Below are 21,822 nucleotides of genomic sequence, written 5' to 3'. Positions count from 1 at the left end.
CGGTACCCACTGGAGAACAGCGAACGGTGGCCAGTTGGAGGGTCTCTTAAGTATAATACTGTTTTACAATTAGACCGGTTCTGTAGAAAACAAGGGAAATGGGTAGAAGTAGCATATGTGTTGTCCTTTTTCTCTCTGCGAAATATGCCAGACTTGTGTACTACTGCTACTGCCACTGCTAAATCACCTCAGTCGTGTCCGACTCTGTGCGACCCCATAGACGACAGCCCACCAGCCTCCCCGTCCCTGGGATTCTCCAGGCAAGAACACTGGAGTGGGTTGCCATTTCCTTCTTCAATTCATGAAAGTGAAAAGTGAAAGTGAAGTGGCTCAGTCATGTCCGACTCTTTGCGACCCCATGGACTGCAGCCTATCAGGCTCCTCCATCCATGGGATTTTCCAGGCTAGAGTACTGGAGTGGGGCGCCATTGTGTCCTAAGGGTATAGATTTGGGTGTGGCACCTTCAGCTCCCTCCTTCCTCCTACTTTGCCCCCGTACCCGGGGCTCCCAAATGAACAAACTGAAAGCCAGAGAATCCCCCAAGAAGGGTTGCCTTGGTCTCAGTGGAAACCCAAACTGAGATTCAAACTGCCCATGTAGAGGTCCAAACAACTCCTGTCTCAGTACGACCTCAGACTACTCTGGTTTCAGTAGAAACTCAGACCATCAAAATAAGAGCTGAGATGGAGGACAGGAGACAAGGAGATAGAGAAAAGCAGGTTTCTCCAATCTATCCCTGGAATCATATGCGCAGAGCAGCCAGAGAGACTGAGGAACAGCCGCACAAGCTGTTGCCTCTTCATAAAGCACCCACTGGGAGAAATGATCAGTCCATGAGAGCTAATAAGCCTTTTTCTTATCAAGAAATACAAAGAATTAAGGAGGATCTGGGAGACCATTTAGAGGACCCAGAAAAATATATTAGAGCTTTTAAAGGTGTTACTATGCTTTATGACCTTACTTGGAAGGATGTGATGTATATCTTGGGACAAACGCTGACTCCCGACTTGAAGAGTTGAGTTTTGGGAAAAGCGGTTGCTTATGGAGATGAATGGCTTGGTAATGAATCAGTAGGAAAGAGGGAGGATGAGATAACCGCCCTCCCCACTGGGAATCAGGCGGTCCCAATTACAGAACCAGACTGGGACTACAACACAGCTAAAGGAAGATGGGATCAGAGTCATTTTGTCAGATGCATTCTGGAAGGACTCAGGCAGGAGCGTGCTAAGCCTTTAAACTATGGCAAGTTGGCAAACATAGAACAGGAGGAGAAGGAAGCTCCTGGTAAATTCCTAGACAGACTAAGAGAAGCCCTTCGCAGATTCACTGAGATTGATCCTGAAAGGGAAGAGGGAAAAGTGATCTTAAAAGATAGATTTCTCACTCAGTTAGCTCCAGATATCCGCCGTAAGCTATTAAAATGGGTGCATGGACCTAATCAGTCTTTAGATAATCTGTTACAACTGGCTCAGACAGTCTATTATGGTAGGGAATATGAGGAAAAGAAAGAAAGGTAGAAAGAGACAAAGGAATAGGGGGAAGCTTTTTCAATGGCTGTAAGAACCATTTTTAAACAGCCTGAGAAAAATGCCCAGAGGGACCCAGGTGAAAAGTGATGGGCTTGCTATTACTGTGGAAAGGAGGGGCACGTCAAGCGAGATTGCTCTCAGGCATCTAAGCCGTCCACGGCTCTATGTCCGGTCTGCAAGGGATCGCACTGGGGGAGAGACTGCCCCCAGGGGCGTAGGTTTCAGGGGTCGGACTCTCAAGACAATCAGGACTGAAGGTGCCTGGGCGTCCCCACACAAGCTCCCATCCTAATTACACCTGAGGAACACCGAATATTAATAGCTGTTGGAGGCCAATCTGTTGATTTCCTTTTAGATACTGGGGCAACTTACTCCGTGCTTACTGAAGCCCCTGGCCCACTTTCTTCCCGATCCTCTTCCATAATGGGACTGTCTGGACGAGCCAAAAAGTATTACTTCAGTGTGTCTGTCAGTTGTGACTGAGATTCAGTGCTATTTTTGAAGAAGGAATTCATAGGGCCTAGACTCCATCTTAGGCCTGTTCATGCTGATCATGTTCGGCCACCTCTCTAATGGACTCTGAACTCTGTGCTTAGTGCCTGTGGAAACGACAATAGAAGGATAAGACTCCCTCCGGACAGGGGAACCTTGAAGATCGTATCCAGGTTACTCATCACCTAAGAGAAAACATACGCTGACCCCCCTACCTCCGGACAGGTCATAAATTTTTTCTGTAACCTCGGGCTTATTGATTATTGACTGTTTGAACACATAACACATGAGTGATGGGGTTATTGTGATTGTATTTACCTTGCCTTTGTTTATGTAAGTCACAAGGAAATTGGGGTGGTGGGTTCAGACACATACACATGGGGTATAAAAGATTTTCACAAATGTTGGTCGGGGTCCTTGGCTAAGAGAAGACTCTGCCTTGGGCCCGCCGGTATAATAAACTGCACTTCACTATCTGCATCGTCCTTCTGAGTGAGCTTGTTTCCCGGAACGCGTGGCTATAACATTTTCACACGAGTTTCTGATTGTGTCAGAATCTCCCTCACCCCTTTCGGGGAGGGATATACTGAACAAGGTCCATGCCTCTGTTTTCATGAATATGGAGTCTTCCCTTTATCTCCCTTTAGTTGAACAAAATGTAAATCCTAGAGTATGGGCTGATGGAAAATTTGTGGGTCGAGCACAAAATACTATTCCTGTAGTTGTCAAGCTCAAAGACCCGCAGTTATTTCCACATAAGAAGCAGTACCCACTGAAACCTGAGGTTAAGAAAGGGTTAAAACCCATCATCGAAAATTTAAAGGAGCGGGGACTATTAATTCCCTGTAACAGTGCATGCAACACTCCTATTTTGGGTATAAATAAATCAACTGGTAAATGGAGACTAGTTCAAGATTTATGAATAATAAATGAGTCTGTAGTTCCTTTACACCTTGTAGTGCCTAATCCTCATAGTCTATTGTCTGAAATTCCTGACCGAGCCAAATATTTCTCAGTAATTGATTTGAAAGATGCCTTCTATTCAGTGCCTTTGGTGGAGGAAAGTCAATTTCTACTTGCCTTTGAAAACCCTACACAGCGAGCTTCTCAGTAACCTGGACAGTTTTGCCCCAGGGATTTCGTGACAGTCTTCGCTTATTTGGACAAAGTTTGTCACGGGATCTACAAAACTTTAATAGTTCTGAAGCAGTGATGTTATAATATGTAGATGATATTTTGCTCTGTGCTGAGACAGAGGAAGCTTGTTCACGAGCTTCAGAAGATTTCTTAAACTTTCTGGCAGGCTGCTGTTACAAGGCATCAAGAGAAAAGGCTCAGCTTTGTCAACAATCTGTTAGATATCTGGGCCTAATCATATCAGAAGGGACTAGGGCCATAAGCCCCGAGAGAATTAAACCTATACTAAATCATCCCCTACCTATGACTTTAAGACAACTGAGAGAGTAACAGGCAGGAAGGCCAGGGATCTCCAAAGGGAGGAAATAGGCTGCAAGTGTCAGACATTTTTCTCTCTCTTAAGTGGCATGAGGAAACAAACTAGCAATATTTTTTCCCTTCTCTATACAAATTTAAATGAGGTTTCTTTTAAAATACTATGTTGCCATGACGACACCTGTTTTCACCTGAAGTTAACTATTCTCAAAGCTTGAGTTAACCAATGCATTTTTCTTATGGAAATGTTTGTCTTAAGCTATGTTAATGCACTATGCATTTACCCCAAACTCTATCTTCAAGTTGGTTCCGCCTAATGGCTCAGAACCAACTTGACAAACCAGTATGTTATACTCAGACATTGTTCCCCTAATCTATGTAATGAAACTATTTGTAAGGTAACGACTCAATGGTCATGGGTTTGGGTAGACTCCGGGAGTTGGTGATGAACAGAGAGGCCTGGCATGCTGCAATTCATGGGGTCGCAAAGAGTCAGACACGACTGAGCGACTGAACTGAACTGTACTGCCCTTCTACAGGATTCAAGCCAATCATTTTATGACCCAGGATGACTCCTCTGGTGCCAAGATTATCCCAAAATACATTTTATGGATGAGGGGCCTGGTTCCATTCTGAGTTTTAAGACATTCCTTTCTTTCATTAACAAACTTCTAGTGACTATATGACATCCAGGTGAAGACTAGCAGGGGGGCACTCTTTCTGCCCCCTTCTGATGCCTATGTCAGAAGCTTTCTCTATCTCCTTTATACTTTAATAAATCTTTATTACACAAAAGCTCTGAGCAATCAAGCCTCGTCTCTGGCCCTAGATTGAATTCTTCTCCTCCAGAGGCCAAGAATCCTGGCCATCTTTTCATGGTCCAGCAACAACCTTTCATGACTATGAAATCAGTAAAAAGGATTGGTGGTGTCTACAGTTCAGAGCAGGAATGAATAGGCAGAGCACAGAGGATTGTTACACCAGTGAAGCTTTCCTGTAAGACATTAAAATGGTGGATACATGTTATTATGCATTTGTCCAAACATATGTATAGCATCAAGAACAAACCCTAATGTAAACTACAGACTCTGAGTGATAACACTGTAGCTGCACTGATTGTAAAAAATGTACCAGTCTGGTGGGAGAATCTGATTAAGGGAGTAGCTAGGCACATGTTGGGCTTCCCTGGTAGCTCTGTGGTGAAGAATCCACCTACCAATGCAGGAGAGCCAAGACACGTAGGTTTGATCCCTGGGTCGAGAAAATCCCCTGGAGGAGGAAATGGCAACTCATTCCAATATTCTTGTCTGGCCAATCCCATGGACAGAAGTGCCTGGGGGGCTACAATACACAGGATTGCGAAGAGTTGAACGCAACTGAGTGTGCACAGAGGGTACTCCGGAATCTCCATACCTTTCTCTCAAATTTACAGTGAACATAAAGCTTCTTTAAAATATATATGTATATAACATATACTAGACTTTATATATAATATATATATGTATTTGTTGTTTCTTATTGTTTAATTGCTAAGTCACATCCAACTCTCTGCAACCCCATGGACTAGCCCTCCAGGCTTCCTTTGTCCATGGGATTGTTCAGGCAAGCATATTGGAGTGGGTTGCCATTTCCTTCTCCAGGAGATATATATTTTATATACTACATACACCCACTAGAAAAGACAACATTTTAAAAAAGACAAAGCACATACAAAGCAAGGATATGTTCCTTTACCAGAACTTTCATACAGTGAAGAAGAAAGTAAATTGGTAGAATCATCTCGGGAGACTGTTTAGCATTGTCTATTAAAGCTGAATTTATGCAAACCCTATGAATCAGAATTTCCATTCCTAGGTATAAAGCCTACAGAACAGGTACATATATTATTAAAAAATAGGAATACGAATGTTTATACCAGCACAACAGGATGAAAAATATGGGTACATAAATTGCAATATAATAATTTTCTGGAATATTGTAAAGTTATGAGAATGATCTACAACAATATGCAACAATATGTATCTCACAAACATAAAGGTGAGTTAAAGCAGCTAGATAAAGAGTGTACTTTATATGAGTCTACTTATATAAAGCACAAAACAGTCAAAGTTAATATATTCCATAAAAAGTTGAAATACCAGTTCTCTAGGAAGACGTGCCAGTCAATACTTGAAAGATGAGAGAAGGCTACTTGTGTTCTAGTGCAGTATCTCTTTTTTAAGCTGATTCCTGGTTTTACACTGTTGTTCAGTCTGTGAAAAGTCATTGATCTAGATGCTTAGGTTCAGTTTTCTATAAAATTTTAAGAAGTCTTTTTAGAGAACTAAACACTAGTATTAATAATAAGATCCTCTTGTATATAATAAATATAATTTAAATATTTTTCTTTTACTTTGATAAAATGTAAATTTCATTGCAATATAAAAACACCTTTAAAATGTTCATTTATTGCATTTTTTAAAAATAAATTTACTTGTTTTAGTTGGGGGCTAATTACTTTACAATATTGTAGTGGTTTTTGCCATACATTGACATGAATCAGCCGTGGGTTTACATGTGTTCCCCATCCTGAACCCCCCACCACCCACCTCCCTCCCCATCCCATCCCTCTGGCTCATCCCATTGCCCCAGCCCTGAGCATTTGTCTCATGCATTGAACCTGGAATGGTGTTCTGTTTCACATATGATAATATACATGTTTCAATGCTATTCTCTCAGAACGTCCCACCCTCACCTTCTCTCTCAGAGTCCATAAGACTGTTCTGTGCATCTGTGTTTCTTATTCTGTCTCACATATAGGGTTATTGTTACCATCTTTCAAATTCCATATATATGCATTAGTATACTGTATTGGTGTTTTTCTTTCTGGCTTACTTCACTCTGTATAATGGGCTCCAGTTTCATCCATCTCAATAGAACCGATTCAAATGTATTCTTTTTAATGGCTGAGTAATATTCCATTGTGTATATGTACCACAGCTTCCTTATCCATTCGTCTGCTGATGGACATCTGGGTTGCTTCCATGTCCTGGCTATTGTAAACAGTGCTGCAATGAACATTGGGGTGCACGCGTCTCTTTCAATTCTGGTTTCCTCGGTGTGTATGCCCAGCAGTGGGATTGTTGGGTCATATGGCAGTTCTATTCCCAGTTTTTTAAGGAATCTCCACACTGTTCTCCATAGTGGCTGTACTAGTTTTCATTCCCACCAACAGTGTAAGAGGGTTCCCTTTTTTCCACACCCTCTCCAGCATTTATCGCTCGTAGACTTTTGGATAGCAGCCATTCTGACTGGTGTGAAATGGTACCTCATTGTGGTTTTGATTTGCATTTCTCTGATAATGAGTGATGTTGAGCATCTTTTCATGTGTTTGTTAGCCATCTGTATGTCTTCTTTGGAGAAATGTCTGTTATTTAATATAATATGTTGATGAAAGTATCAGTTCAATTCAGTTCAATTCAGTCATTCAGCCATGTCTGACTCTTTGCGACCCCATGGACTGCAGCACGCCAGGCCTCCCTGTCCATCACCAACTCCCAGAGTTTATCCAAACTCAAGTCCATTGAGTCGGTGATGCCATCCAACCATTTCATCCTCTGTCACCCCTTCTCCTTCTGCCCTCAATCTTTCCCAGTATCAGGTCTTTTCAAATTAGTCAGCTCTTCATATCAGGTGGCCAAAGTATTGGAGTCTCAGCTTCAACATCAGTCCTTCCAATGAACACCCAGGACTGATCTCCTTTAGGATGGATTGGTTGGATCTCCTGGCAATCCAAGGGATTCTCAAGAGTCTTCTCCAACAAAAGATTATATTTTATCCAAGGCTCACCATCTGATATGCTGCACCTGCAAACTGAATTTAAAAGTTTCTCTCTATGCTGCTTCTCTCATCAATTTTCTCCAATTACTACTCTTACTATTTTTCCCATATTAAAAATATGGCAACATATAACTTAAATCTAAAATGCTCAGAATACCCCCACCTAGTATAATTTTTAATATGCTATATTGGCTTTAGTTTGTACTTTTAACACCCTAAAGTGGCAATTATAATCTACATGCCCATTGTTGTTATTCAGTCCACAGAATCTACATGCCCATGAGACATCTTCTACTTTAAGTTGAATTCATGTTCCATGTTTGTTCATGAAATTCAAATATTCATCTTAAGAACATCAAGTTATCTGAACTAGAAGATCTGTTGGAGCATACTCAAACATTTTGCTGTATTGGTCATTTTGGTCTGTTTATTTAGTTACTTCTTCCTTCCTTCTTTCTTCCCTCCTCTCACTTCTGTTCTTTCTTTTCTTTTCCATTGTTCCTTTCCTTTTTCTTTTATAGGTATTAAATCTCTCTTTTTAAAGCAAACTACTATAATGATTTAACATGTGTATATGTGAGTGTCACTCAAGTCGTGTCCAACTCTGAGACCCAGCCGACTGTAGCCCACCAAGCTCCTCTGTCCATGGGATTATCCAGGTAAGAATACTGGAATGGGTAGCCATTTCATTCTCCAGGGGCTCTTCCCCATTCAGGGATCAAACCCAGGGTTACCGCATTGCAGGAAGATTCTTTACTGTCAGAGCCATCAGGGAAGCCTTAATGATTTAACATGATTGTATATCATAGGGCTTTAAAGTAAGTTATAAAGAGTAGAGTCTCTGTGACAAATAGTTTGAAAAACAATAATAGATATTAAGGAAGAATAATGTTTTATATAAGCTTTGCATTTTGTTTATGCCTTTACTAAATAAATACTTGAAAGTGTGTAATAAATTTTTAAAATATAATTTATGTTCTAAGTACAACTTATCCAAACAGTGAAAATTTCACATCAAGAGGTAACAGATATATTTAGACAAGAAACAAAGACCAAGACAAAACAGAAAATGTTTTCTCTAAGAAAAGATGCTGGAACGTGTCTTAGTGAGCATAATTTCTGTACATAGTACATATGAGAAATTACTTAGCTTCTGAAACAAAATGAAACACTAAAAGAAAGATAATATTAATTTGCTGTCACAAATACAAATTATAATTACTGTTAATGTGTTGTGTTCGTGCTCAGGTGCTTTAGTCGTGTCCGACTCTTTGCAACCCTAGGAACTGTAGCCCACTAGGCTCCTCTGTCCGTGGGATTCTCGAGGCAAGAATGATGTAATGGGTTGCTATACCCTCTTCCAGGGTATCTTCCCGACCCAGGAATTGAAGCTGTATTTCCTGAAGCTCCTGCATTGCCTGTGTATTCTTTACTGCTGAACAACTGGGGAAGTCGGTTAATGGATCACATGGCACTAAAGAAAGTGGAATCAAACACATTCAAGAATATTTTAATTTCCAGAAAACTAGTATATATGTAAGATAAATTTAAAATTTGACTTTAATTCTAGTAAAATTATTTATTAATGTGAATAACAAAAGTATTCATTAACATTTTTATATACATAATGTAATTAATATTTAATTATTTAGCACAGAAACAAGAAACTGCAGCTAACAGACTAAACCCAGAGCTCCACTGATTTTGTAAAGTTTTACTGAAACACGGGAACATTACTCATTTAAGTATTGTTAATGGCTGCTTAGCTATTCCAAAGGCAGAGTAGAGAGTATGTCAGAGACTAAAAGGCATATGAAGTCTAAAATACTTACTCTATAGCCTTTCACAAAAAAGTCTGCCAAAACCTGATTTGGAATTTTGTCTAGAAGATAGTGGGCTTCCCTGGGGCTCAGTGCTAAAGAATCTACCTGCTAATCCAGGAGAGGCAGGTTTGACTCCTGGGTCAGGAAGATCCCCTGGAGAAGGAATGCCAACCCACTCCAGTATTCTTGCCTGGGAAATCCCACTGACAAAGGAGCCTGGTTGTGCTACTGTCCACGAGGGTCGCAAAAGTGTCAGACACAACTTAGAGACACACAACTTAGAGACTAAACATCAACAATAACAACTAGAACATAATAGAAATTCAAATTTTGTTTTGAGGCCAAAAATATTTAATGAGGTAAAATATCTGTATGTAAAGGCTGAGAATCAGACTCAACAGAAAACTTTAATAAAATAAAATCATTTTATGATTTCATAAAATAATGTAGTATGGAAAAGCATTTTTTGGAAAAGCAGTATTACACTATATATAAACAACAGTAGAAATGTTCAAAAAGGTAAGGTAAGGTGAAGTCAGTCAGTCGTGTCTGACTCTTTGGGACCCCACAGACTGTAGCCTACCAGGCTCCTCCGTCCATGGGATTTTCCAGGCAAAAGTACTGGAGTGAGTTGCCATTTCCTTCTCCAGAGGATCTTCCCGACTCAGGGATCGAACCCAGGTCTCCCATATTGTAGGCAGACGCTTTACCGTATGAGCCACCAGGGAAGTCTCTAGAAATGTGCAAAGATTTTGTTATAATCATTATTCTTTTGAAAATCTATTGTGAAAAAAACTTGAATTGTGTAAAAGGCACTAAAATGTTCCTAACATTAGTATTTTTTTCATTTATAAAAATGTTTAAACGGTAAAGGTAAATATGATATTCTAATGCATATATACAGAAACTAGAAAAATGGTACTGAAGACTATTTACAGGACAACAATGGAGAAAGAAACATAGAGAATAGACTTATGGTCATTGGGATAGGGTAGGAGAGGGTGAGATGTATGGAAAGAGTGACATGGAAACTTACATTACCATATGTAAAATAGATAGCCAACAGGAATTTGCTGTATGGCTCAGGAAACTCAAACAGGGGCTCTGTATCAACCTAGAGGGATGAGATGGGGAGGGACATGGGAGAGAGGTTCAAAAAGGAGAGGATATATGTATATCTATGGCTGACTCACGTTGAGGTTTAACAGAAAACAAAATTCTGTAAAGCAATTATCCTTCAACAGAAAACAAAAAAAAAAATTTAAAAAAAAGATAAAATGTGTATTTTATTCCCTGAACGGAATAGTATATAGCTACTATGAATTACACATAGTAATAATACATAATAATACTACATATAAGTAAATATAGTCATTGATTTTATATAATCAATAATTTTATGTAATTCAATGATTATAACTATAAAAACAAATACAATAGAATGATTATGGTACTTTTGAAGCTAGTGATTTTATGGATTTTTTCCCTCTATTTTCCAAAAGTTCTGTTATATACTTAAGATTATTCTTAAAGTAATACTTTACTATTATAAAGTTTTAATACTTTATATGAATTGCATATATTTATGTACATTGACACTTTGGCTACATTACCTTTAGTTTCACAAAATCTTGCTCTTAGACACAAATTTAAATTAACTAGTCTAATCTTTCAATCTAATTTGATACCTTTTTCTGGAAAGCTACTTGCAAAGTGTTTCATCCTTCCCTTTATCAGTTCAGTGGAAAGAACTTATATTCAAATACCAGTATCTTAAGCTAGAAAATAAATCTCCCTTCAATGTAACTATCTACTTAATAAATCTTATGGTGCTTGTTTTCCAAAGTGATGACCTTTTACATTATGAGTTGAAAAGAGTTTATATATCCTCAAGTGTTTCAGTTTCCTGTCTATAACATCAATGTATTTCAACACATGCTCCATGCATTTAATAGAGGTTTTGATGAGTGTTCACAGGCTTCAGTCATGTCTCTGGGAAATGCAGGTGATAGATGGCATAGAGGTCACTACTATCAATCATTTCTTCAAATTTGATAATATCGATAAACCCTATTTATTGTTTTAGGATGCTTGGGATATGGTTTTCTCTTCAGAAGGACTGGATTAATGTGCTTTAGTGTATGTCCATATTTGTTGTATGGTTCTATAAATCAGAATGTAATTTTTCTCTTTTTTTTTTCTCCTTTGTGACACATGAGGCTATCTTAAATACTTAAATGCAAGAGAGACAATTGCATCCTTATAAATTACAGAAACAGGAACGTGGCTGCAAATATCAGATATATTTACTTGGTTTAGATATCTGCCCTTAAAGTCCTAAAGGGTGCTTCTTTAAATCAGAGACTTTTGTAAAGGGAAAATTGTTAGTTGATAAGCCTAAAACCCATAGTATAAAATAAAGCTACTTTCAACCGCCAATAGTTTTCCCTATAGACATAGAGTAAAAGATTAAAAACAACTTAAGAATCATCATGTATCTATTATTTATTCTCATTGCTTCATGCTAAGATATTGAAAGAAAAAAAAAATCTTGAGGCTAGCCTCTGAATTTGCCTCATTCTTGTTCTTGTCTTTTTTTTTTTTTAAATAAGCCATTAGTATACGCTTTCAATTTCTGCTTTTGTAATGAAATATAGCCTGTTGTGTTTTGCTACCAAACCCGTTAAGAAATTGTGTTATTACTTTTTTGTTTAAAAGTACTTATTGTTAAGCCTTTAAGTGTGCATACTTTACCTTAATTAGAAAGATGCAAATGTATCTTTCTAGTGCTTGCAAAGCCATTGTCATTGGTGTTACTCTAGACATGCAACTAAAATAGAAATAACTAAGCTGCAAAATTATTTTGTGTAAGTACATATTTTTATTTTGCTTTCCATCAAGCAAATATTTTTCTTGACTTGTGGAAATTGTGGGACAAACTATCACTCTAAAATACTCCTATACAATTTGTTTAATCTAAAGAGATTTTTAAAAGAATCTTAATTCACTATTTGGGTAAACTTAAGTTCAATTCAGTCATTCAGTCATGTCTGACTCTTTGCGACCCCATGGACTGCAGCATGCTGGTCTTCCCTGTCCATCGACAAATCCCAGAGTTTACTCAAACTCATGTCCATTGAGTCGGTGATGCCATCCAACCATCTCATCCTCTGTCATCCCCTTCTCCTCCTGCCTTCAATCTTTCCCAGCATCAGGGTCTTTTCCAATGAGTCAACTCTTCGCATGTGGTGGCCAAAGTATTGGAGTTTCAGCTTCAACATCAGTCCTTCCAGTGAACACCCAAGACTGATCTCCTTTAGGATGGACTGGTTGGATCTCCTTGCAGTCCAAGGGACTCTCAAGAGTCTTCTCCAACACCACCGTTCAAAAGCATCAATTCTTCGGCCCTCAGCTTTCTTCACCGTCCAATTCTCACATCCATACATGACCACTGGAAAAACCATAGCCTTGACTAGACGGACCTTTGTTGGCAAAGTAATGTCTCTGCTTTTAAATATGCTATCTAGGTTGGTCATAACCTTCCTTCCAAGGAGTAAGCGTCTTTTAATTTCATGGCTGCAATCACCATCAGCAGAGTGCTACCCTATGTCCCAATGATGGCATTTGTAGCAAGCCATTTTAGGAGACTTGTCATGGTTTGGACACTCTTTGGCCCAATGTCCCGCCTGTCTACAGATTAGGCATTTGCCTCATGCCTAGTCCTTTAAAGACTCGGGGTTTGCCATAGGGCTTCCCAGGAGGGTGGCCAGCATCTGGGCATACCTTGTCTCTTTCCTTTTCTCCCTTTCCTGGGCCTTGGCCTCCCTCTCCTGTTCTCTATTATAAAACGTATTGCGGCTGTCCGGACCATCTCATCTAAAGAGGCAGAAGGGTCCTGCTGCTGTAGCTGTTGTAACTTTATCCTGATATCTGATGCATATTGGGACAGGAATTTGTCTTTTAAAATCATCTGTCCCTCCTAAGAGTCTAAGTCCATGTTGGTAAACTTTGGGAGGGCCTCTTTTAGACTTTTCAGAAAGGCAATGGGGTTCTTGTTGGACTCCTGAGTTATTGCTGAGATCTCACACAGCCCACAACTAATAGGCTTCCTTCTATTTTCATGATTGGACTTCCTTAGGGGTGATCCTTTTTAAAGCTTATCCTACCCAGTACTGTTGCAACCTGAGAACCAGGCATCCCCAGATCAGGGTGCAGATCCTCAGGCAGGTTGAGGCATGATAGCCTCCTGGAGACTGAATCCTTGGGCAGATCGAGGCAGGTCAGCCTCCCCAGAACTGGGTCCATTGGGCAGGTCAAGGCATGTTGACCTCCTGGGACCTCAGACTGGTGGATCCCCAAGCAGGCTGAGGTATGACAATCTTCTGGGGATCAGATCCCTAGGCAGGTCGAGGCAAGTCGACCTCCTTGGATCCCCCAGATGGAGTTGGGCATCCGCAAGGGCTCCAGCATGGCCAGTGCTGGGTAGGATTAAGGGGTTGTAACTTCAACTTATTGTCAGTTTGTTCACCACAGATGGGAATAGATATTATGATGTAAAGCAATCCAAGCCTGTGCCCTGAGACTGGGCATAATAACTCCCAACTCCCTGAGTCCACGCAAACCCATGTCCATTGAGTTGGTTATGCCATCCAACCATCTCATCCTCTGTCGTCCCCTTCTCCTCCTGCCCTCAAACCTTCCCAGCATCAGGGTCTTTTCAAATGAGTCAGCTCTCTACATCAGGTGGCCCAAATATTGGAGTTTCAGCTTCAGCGTCAGTCCTTCCAATGAACACCTAGGACCGATCTCTTTTAGGATGTACTGGTTGGATCTCCTTGAAGTCCAAGGGACTCTCACGAGTCTTCTCCAACACCACAGTTCAAAAGCATCAATTCTTTGGTGCTCAGCTTTCTTTATAGTCCAACTCTCACATCCATGCATGACCACTGGAAAAACCACTGCCTTGACTAGATGGACTTTTGTTGACAAAGTAATGTCTCTGCTTTTTAATATGCTGTCTAGGTTGGTCATAACTTTCCTTCTAAAGAGTAAGAGTTGTTTTTTTTTTTTTTTTTAATTTCATGGCTGCAATCACCATCTGCAGTGATTTTGGAGCCCCCCAAAATTAAGTCAGCCACTGTTTCCACTGTTTTCCCATCTATTTGCCATGAAGTGATGGGACCAGATGCCATGATCTTAGTTTTCTGAATGTTGAGCTTTAAGCCAACTTTGTCACTCTTCTCTTTCACTTTCATCAAGAGGTTCTTTAGTTCTTCTTCACTTTCTGCCATAAGGGTGGTGTCATCTGCATATCTGAGTTTATTGATATTTCTCCTGGCAATCTTGATTCCAGCTGGTGCTTCCTCCAGCCCAGCATTTCCCATGATGTACTCTGCATGTAAGTTAAATAAGCACGGTGACAATATACAACCTGGACGTACTCCTTTTCCTATTTTCAACCAGTCTGTTGTTCCATGTCCAATTCTAACTGTTGCTTCCTGACCTGCATACAGGTTTCTCAAGAGGCAGGTCAGGTGGCCTGGTATTCCCATCTCTTTCAGAATTTTCCACAGTGCAGTGGCTGCACTTTGCTGGAGCAGCCATGAAGAGATACCCCATGTACAAGGTAAGAGAAACCCAAGGAAGATGGTAGGTGCTGAGAGAGGGCATCAGAGGGCAGACAGACTGAAACAGAATCACAGACAACTGGCCAATCTCATCACACGACCACAACTTTGTCTAACTCAGTGAAACTATGCCATGCCGTGTCGGGCCACCCAAGACGGACAGGTCATGGTGGAGAGGTCTGACAGAATGTGGTCCTCTAGAGAAGGGAACGGCAAACCACTTCAGTATTCTTGTCTTGAGAACCCCATGAACAGAATGAAAAGGACAGTTCCAAGGCACTGTCAAAAGACTGAGGGGTGGGTAGTTCCCCAATTGTTGGAATGATTTTCCCACTTATTAGCATATGAAACCACCCAGCCTGGTAAAACTAATCACACCACATTCCATGGGCCCTGCACTCTCTTCTGCAATGGCCCACACCCTGTGGAGTGTGCTTCTCTTTAAATCCAAACAAATCCACCTCTTACCTATCGTTGTGTCTCTGAATTCTGCAATGAGACATCAGAGCCAGAGCTTCATTAGGTCCTGAAGCCAGGCACTATGGGTTTTGGCCAGGCTCAAGTCCCAGGAGAGAGGAGCTTAAGGACAGGAAGAAAAAGCAGTGGAAAAAACGTGCAGGGGAATCCCCATCATAACCTGCCAGAAAATCTGCTAAATACCTGACCTGTGCTCACAGTTTTCATTGGCCTGATTGTTGACAAAAAGAAGATTAAGGACAGAAGAACCCCCACCGGCTTGGGCATTAGCTACTGGGGCCCAGCAGATAGTGGATCCTTTGGGACACACTGAGGAGTAGCCCCTGCCAGAGTCCCTCAATTGCACACACTGCTGCTCGCCTGTTCGTGGTGGAGAGGAGGGGGTGTGGGAGTGGGGGAGGTTGTTTCCAGGAAACAAGAAATGAGAGATTGTAAAGGAATTAAGATTTTGTTAGGCATATGTCCTTCCAGCCATAGGAGTGAGGACCTCCTACCTTAACCAGAGGTCTTCTGGAATCTGAGACTGAGCCGCGTGAGCTTTCTACTGAGTTTGTTTTTCACTGTCCCAGTTTTCAGCACGCTGGACTTCTTGTCACTTCCCCTATGCTTGGTTTTCTTTGTGTTCAGCTTTCACCGTGGGAGCTTTCACAGAGTTGAGCTCCAGCTGTGCTTGGCCTCCTCCTTGCAGGGGCCGAGCAGAGATTGTTTCAGCCAGGTTAAATCCGAGAAACAGCACCATAGATGTTGGGAGAGTTTGTAATTTCTTCGGTTCTGTATCCTCGCAACAAAAATTTGAAGCGATGGACGGACCAGCGTTACAGCCCCCAGATGGACCAGTGTTACAGCCCTTGGATGCACCAGTGTCACAGCTCCGTGTTACAGCTCAGTTTTATTTAGAAAGTAAGGGAAAATACATCCTTGAGGCATGAGGGCATGCCAACCCACAAGACGTGAAGAGAAGAGAGGCCCCTGGCCCAATTTTGGCTCTTCTCTTTATATGTGTTTTCTCCTCCCCTTAGGTCTGCCCTGTGTAAATTGAGCTAGCCAGGAGTGCTGTTTGTTTTACCTGAGGTCCTCACTTCAGTCCTCAGACCTTTCTTTGTTCTATTTTCGCAGGCTTTTCCCTTCTTTGTTTCTTAGCCACCACCATTCTGGACTCCTTTTTCTATTCTAACCATCTAAATTTTTAGGCCAACCCAATATAAACAAATAAGTTTCATATATAATTGTTATATTATATATACATTATTTATATTTATATAATTTATATATTAGTTAAAATATATATTTAATGGTGTTCACTTTTTCTTTCACTTCCTCATCAAAGGTACCTCTTCCATCAAAACCATTTTCCCCTTTTCTTGTCTGATAATCTTTCTATAAATTCTGAAGTCCAAAGGAGCTTTCAGTGCATTTCCTAACAGTTTCAAACACAAAGAATAAAACTCATTTTATATCAATATTCAAACAAAATTGTTACAAACATTTGACACGTCAAATATTTTTGGAAATGTTGCAGTAATCATGAGTGATTTAATTTAAGCATCAAGATCTACATGCAGTCCTTTTAAATCCTTCAGAGTAAGCAACTAGTGATACTGCTTATATAAGATCAAATATGAATCAGGCAAAGCTATGAAAAATATTGATTCTTAAAACTAAAGTGTTTTTAAATATATAATTCCTGTCATAAAAACGGCACTTAGATCAATATTATCCAGTTAAAGTTTACATGATAGCACAAAATTACCAGTAACCACAATATTGTTACTAACACAAATTAATTCCAAATCAAAAATTTTGACTGTACTCAAAATTTCTTCTTATTGAACAAAATAAGGAACACAATTTTAAAATCTGACTTTCATTTGCATTTGTGAAAATTAGGCACCCTAAAGTGTGGCTGTGTAACTTTTGAAAACTATTTTAGTGTTCTCTCTAATAATTGAGCAATTCATTACTCATTTTAATTTTCAAAGAATGTAAACAAAAGCCATCATTATTAATCAATTAGCATTATTGTAATCACATTAATCTCTTCTTTAAAGAAAGCTACATAATTTAAATTTTACATGCAGATTTAGATTCTTGCAAATTGCATATACTTTCATTAAAGAAATAAACTACTCAGGATGTTGCTTGTGTGCCTGCCTTATGGATAAATGTCAGTATCCTTTGCAGATGAGAGAGGAAGGTGGCAAATAAGTCATAACTTTCTCAATATTAAGAGTTGTTATCTGCTAGAAAATGTCCTCCAGCCTACCCTACAGTGATAAATGGCAAAGTGATGGTGCATACAATGGCAAGATGATCAGTAGCCTGAAGAAGCACAGGAATGTAGTAGGTCATCATTTCCATTTTTATTAGAATTCTTTTTTTCCTCAGAGCATCTTCCTTTCAGCATTAACCAAGTCTCTTTTGAGCTCTAAGTCCTTGAGCAGATATAATTTCCATGTTGTCAGGTGCTTCTTTATGAACTTTTAAAAAAATTCATCCAGGAATTTTTTAAAGTGCTACCACACTGTTTTCCTTAAAAGGACATTTACAAAGACTAGAATATAAAGGTAATTTCTCTTTAAATGCATATGCATTATGGGCCATATTCAAGTTAAAAAAAACATATCAGAGAATGTCATTTGATAATTCTTAGTCTATCCTATTTATTTTATTGGTTTATTTGTTGTTCATTCATTCATTCATCAATTCCTTCATTCACTGGATGTAAAGTATCTAACTAAAATAATTATTTTAGAAAAAAAGGAATTTATAAACTGACAAAGGCAATAAGGCAAATGGGAATAATTTTTTCCTCTGTTTATTTTCTCCTTTAGCTCTTGGAAGCCAGGCTATGCTAGCCCGTCTTGCCTGGAACTGCCAAGCTCAAATAAACAAAGACCTGATATCAGGTGTAGTTTTCAGCTTTTTTGAAAGATGCTTATTCCTACAATTTTTCCATTAGCTCTAAAATGTATAAGACTTGACAAACATTTTATTGGACAAGGAACCATTTTCCTAGCATGGACTAACTGCATATATGTAGTGCTAGAGTGATTGAGGTTCTATCTTGCTTCATTTCCTCAGTGATTGAAAATAAGCATGACATTAAGAATTATTAGAGCTACGTTTACATATTAACTCTACAGTTGTGTACATAAACAACATTTGACAAAGTTTTTGACATTGTATTTTATCAACTGTAAAATATGCATTATAATATCTAGTTGCATGAATGTCAAAAGGATTAAATTAGATTTTGTATTTAAAGTGTGTAGCATGTTTTGATTTTCCAGGGAATCCATTGATCACTGGTGACTTCCATAACTACCCAAGTTGCCTCAAATACAAAGATATGAAAACATTAGTTTGAAATGATACATGTACCCCAATATTCATAGCAGCATTATTTACAGTTGGCAAGATATGGAAGCAACCTAAGTGTCCATCAACAGATGAACAGATAAAGAAGATGGTATATATATATATACAATATTACTCAGCTATAAAAAGAATGAAATTTTGTCATTTGCAACAACATGGATGGACTTGGAGCATATTACGCTAAGTGAAATAAGTCATACAGAGAAAGACAAATACTATACAATACAACTCAAATGTAGAATTAAAAAAATAAAACAAAGTTGTGAATATAACAAAAAGAAGGAAACAATTACAGAATATAGAGAAGAAATTAGTGGTTACCAATGGGAGAGGAATGAAGGAGGGTTAAGATAGAAGTAGGGAATTAAGAGGTACAAACTATTGTGTATAAAATAAATCAGCTACAATAGTATATTGTACAACATATGGAATGTAGCCAATATGTTATAATAACTATAAATTGTATATAGTGTTATTTGCTCAGCTGTATCTGACTCATTGCAAACCTATGGACTGTATCTGGGCAGGCTCCTCTGTTAATGGAATTTTCCAGACAAGAGTACTGGAGTCGTAGCCATTCTCTTCTCCAGGGGATCTTCCCAACCCAGTGATCGAACCAAGGTCTTCTGCATAGCAGATGGATTTTTTACACTGAGAGACCAGGGAAGCCCCCTATCTTTCTATTTTAAGTAGAATCAAAAGAACAATAATATTATAAATACATGTCATGAGTTTGTTAATTATTTACTGCAATGAACCTTCTTTGCTATAGTAAATTCTTTGAAATGAGATTAAGCAGAGACTTTTTTTCTTCATTAACATAGTATATTTCTTTATAATATGAATAAAAGTGAAATTCCCTCATTCATGTCCGACTCTGTGCAACCCCATGGACTATATAGTCAATGCAATTCTCCAGGCCAGACTGCTGGAGTGGGTGTGCTTAGTCGCTCAGTCGTGTCCGACTCTTTGCAACCCCATGGACTGTAACCCACCAGGCTCCTCTCTCCATGGGATTTTTCCAAGCAAGAATACTGGAGTGAGTAGCCTTTCCTTTCTCCAGGGGGTCTTCCCAACCCAAGGATCGAAATCAGGTCTCCCTCATTGCATGAGAATTCTTTACCAGCTGAGCCACAAGGGAAACTCTTTATAATATATATGCTCTCTGTATCTATGTAAGGCATTTTTGTTCTCCAACATGTCTATAATAAAGAACAAGTAATTCTTGCTAAGAATATTTTCAGGATGTGTACAGCACAGCCTTATTAGTGAGATCAACAAATAACAAGGTTATTTTGATAATCATGTGCATATTTTTTCCTCAGAGGATTTGCGATGTGCTTGTCTTACACTATTTTCTACTTTATATAGACTGATAATATGGTCAGGTTCTAATATGCTTTCTATTTTTCATAATTTGTTAGACTTAATTTTAAAATATGTCCCGACTTGTTCTCATATTATAGTATTTTAAATAAAGGTTTGAACTAAAAGCTTTCCTTGATTTTCTTTTCTTTTTTTTTCTTTTTTTTCTTTTCAACATGCTGTTTGTTGGGTAAATAGAATTTTAGTAAATGAAATAATGGGAGAGTTTATATGTACACATAAATTAGACAAAATGTTATCATAAGTGATATCCTGGAAAGAGCACAAACACAAGTTTCTAAAATATATAAGAAAACTATTTTACAATCTGGAATATTAACAATTACCCATAAACTAAAATTATATTGCAGATTTCTAAAGATGAATTATGCATGATCATACTTGAACTAGCTATGTCACTCTCTGGTTAATATATAATACTTTCTGATTCAGACGATTGACTCTATTGCACCTATATCATTTATTAAACTCAATGCACCACATATTGATAGCAGTATCTCCAATGAATAAGATATACAATCTATTCAGTCAACACTACTTTACACTGCCTCTAATATATCATGAAAAAAACATATTCTCTTTGACAACATTTAAGGGCAAAATACAAATTCTGGAGCCCATAGTGATTCAGCATTCAAAAATGATGTCCATAATTTAAAATATAAATATATCACATTTAATTCATTGCTATGCTTCTGATTAAACATACAAATTTTTAAAATCAACTATATTGAGATATAGAAAATATTAAGTAATGAGCTTGTATTTTTCACATTATCTAAAAATATTAATAAATATAAATATTTAATAGGATATACAATAGTACAAAGCTAAAATTTTATATGGTATTTTATCAGCCAATATTCTCCAGAAACAGAGAACCAATAAAATATTTATAGTGAGATTTATTTCGATGAAACTACATACAATTTTGAGAGCTACCAAGTCTGAAATCTGTAAGACAGGTCAGCAAGCTGGGAAACTCTTTAGTAGGAGCTGATGTTGCACTTTTTTTTTTTTTCACATTGTGGAAAAATATCCCACAAGCATTTTATACCCATCAGAGCATTCCCTCACGCCTTGTTCCCCTTCCAGAAACTGGTCCTTTCAGACCCTCATATCCTATCAGGGCTTCCCAAAGATTTTAAGTCTATATTTTAGGGGCATGAAGTATACTCTCACTGAATATATTTTAATTTTATAGATTAGTATTTCTTAAAATGGAATTCTCAAAAGTATTTACTAAATTTCAAAAGAATTTGTTTTTGCATTAAAAAGGATTTGGTTATTACTGAAAATTAAAAATCACTATTCTAGGTATTCATTGTACAGTGTAGAATGTTTCTCTCTCAATAAATGAACATTCTTCCTTTAGATAATGAGAATGATATAGATTATGGTTTTCCCCACTTTTCTCTTTTACTTGGAAATACACAACAAAACTCAGTGTTGAACTGTAGTAACCATTTTCTCTCTTCCCAGTGTAATTATCAGCCCATATGTCTTCATCTTCACTTAATCACAAATTGTCCTATTTTACATGTTTTATATTGTTCCTTGCTTCAAATTCTCTTCAAATAGTTGGTACTATATAGGTTTTGAATGCATGCTAAAAAATTTGGTTCAAAGTGGTAAAATGTAGACTAAATAAATTATACCTGAGTTGAATCTAAATGTTAGAAATTCCTTTCCTCAATAGCAGCAACTTTTTAGGAAGTATTTACCAAGTGCCAGGGCATTATGTTAATCAATTTATTGTAAATTTTTGTAAAACCCTATGATGTAGGTACTACTATCAATCCCCACTCTACAGAAATGCAAAGAACTGAAAAGTCTTC

General features: G+C 38.4%; 1 long non-coding RNA gene across 1 annotated transcript in view; it reads right to left on the bottom strand.

Annotated features, from left to right (window-relative positions):
- Nucleotides 1-7,800: 7,800 nt before the first annotated feature.
- The window catches only part of LOC145512417 (uncharacterized), a 287,002-nt gene continuing 272,980 nt past the window's right edge, over nt 7,801-21,822 (bottom strand). Inside the window, exon 7 of the long non-coding RNA XR_014058508.1 lies at nt 7,801-8,767. This is a non-coding gene — a long non-coding RNA (uncharacterized LOC145512417). The remainder of the gene's footprint in view (nt 8,768-21,822) is intronic.

This window comes from Giraffa tippelskirchi, chromosome 1 (assembly GCF_054371585.1).
Source record: "Giraffa tippelskirchi isolate mGirTip1 chromosome 1, T2T-mGirTip1v1.2.pri, whole genome shotgun sequence".
Classification (NCBI taxonomy): domain Eukaryota; kingdom Metazoa; phylum Chordata; class Mammalia; order Artiodactyla; family Giraffidae; genus Giraffa; species Giraffa tippelskirchi.
Note: the sequence above shows the minus strand (reverse complement) of the source record. Positions and strands in the feature narration are given on the sequence as shown.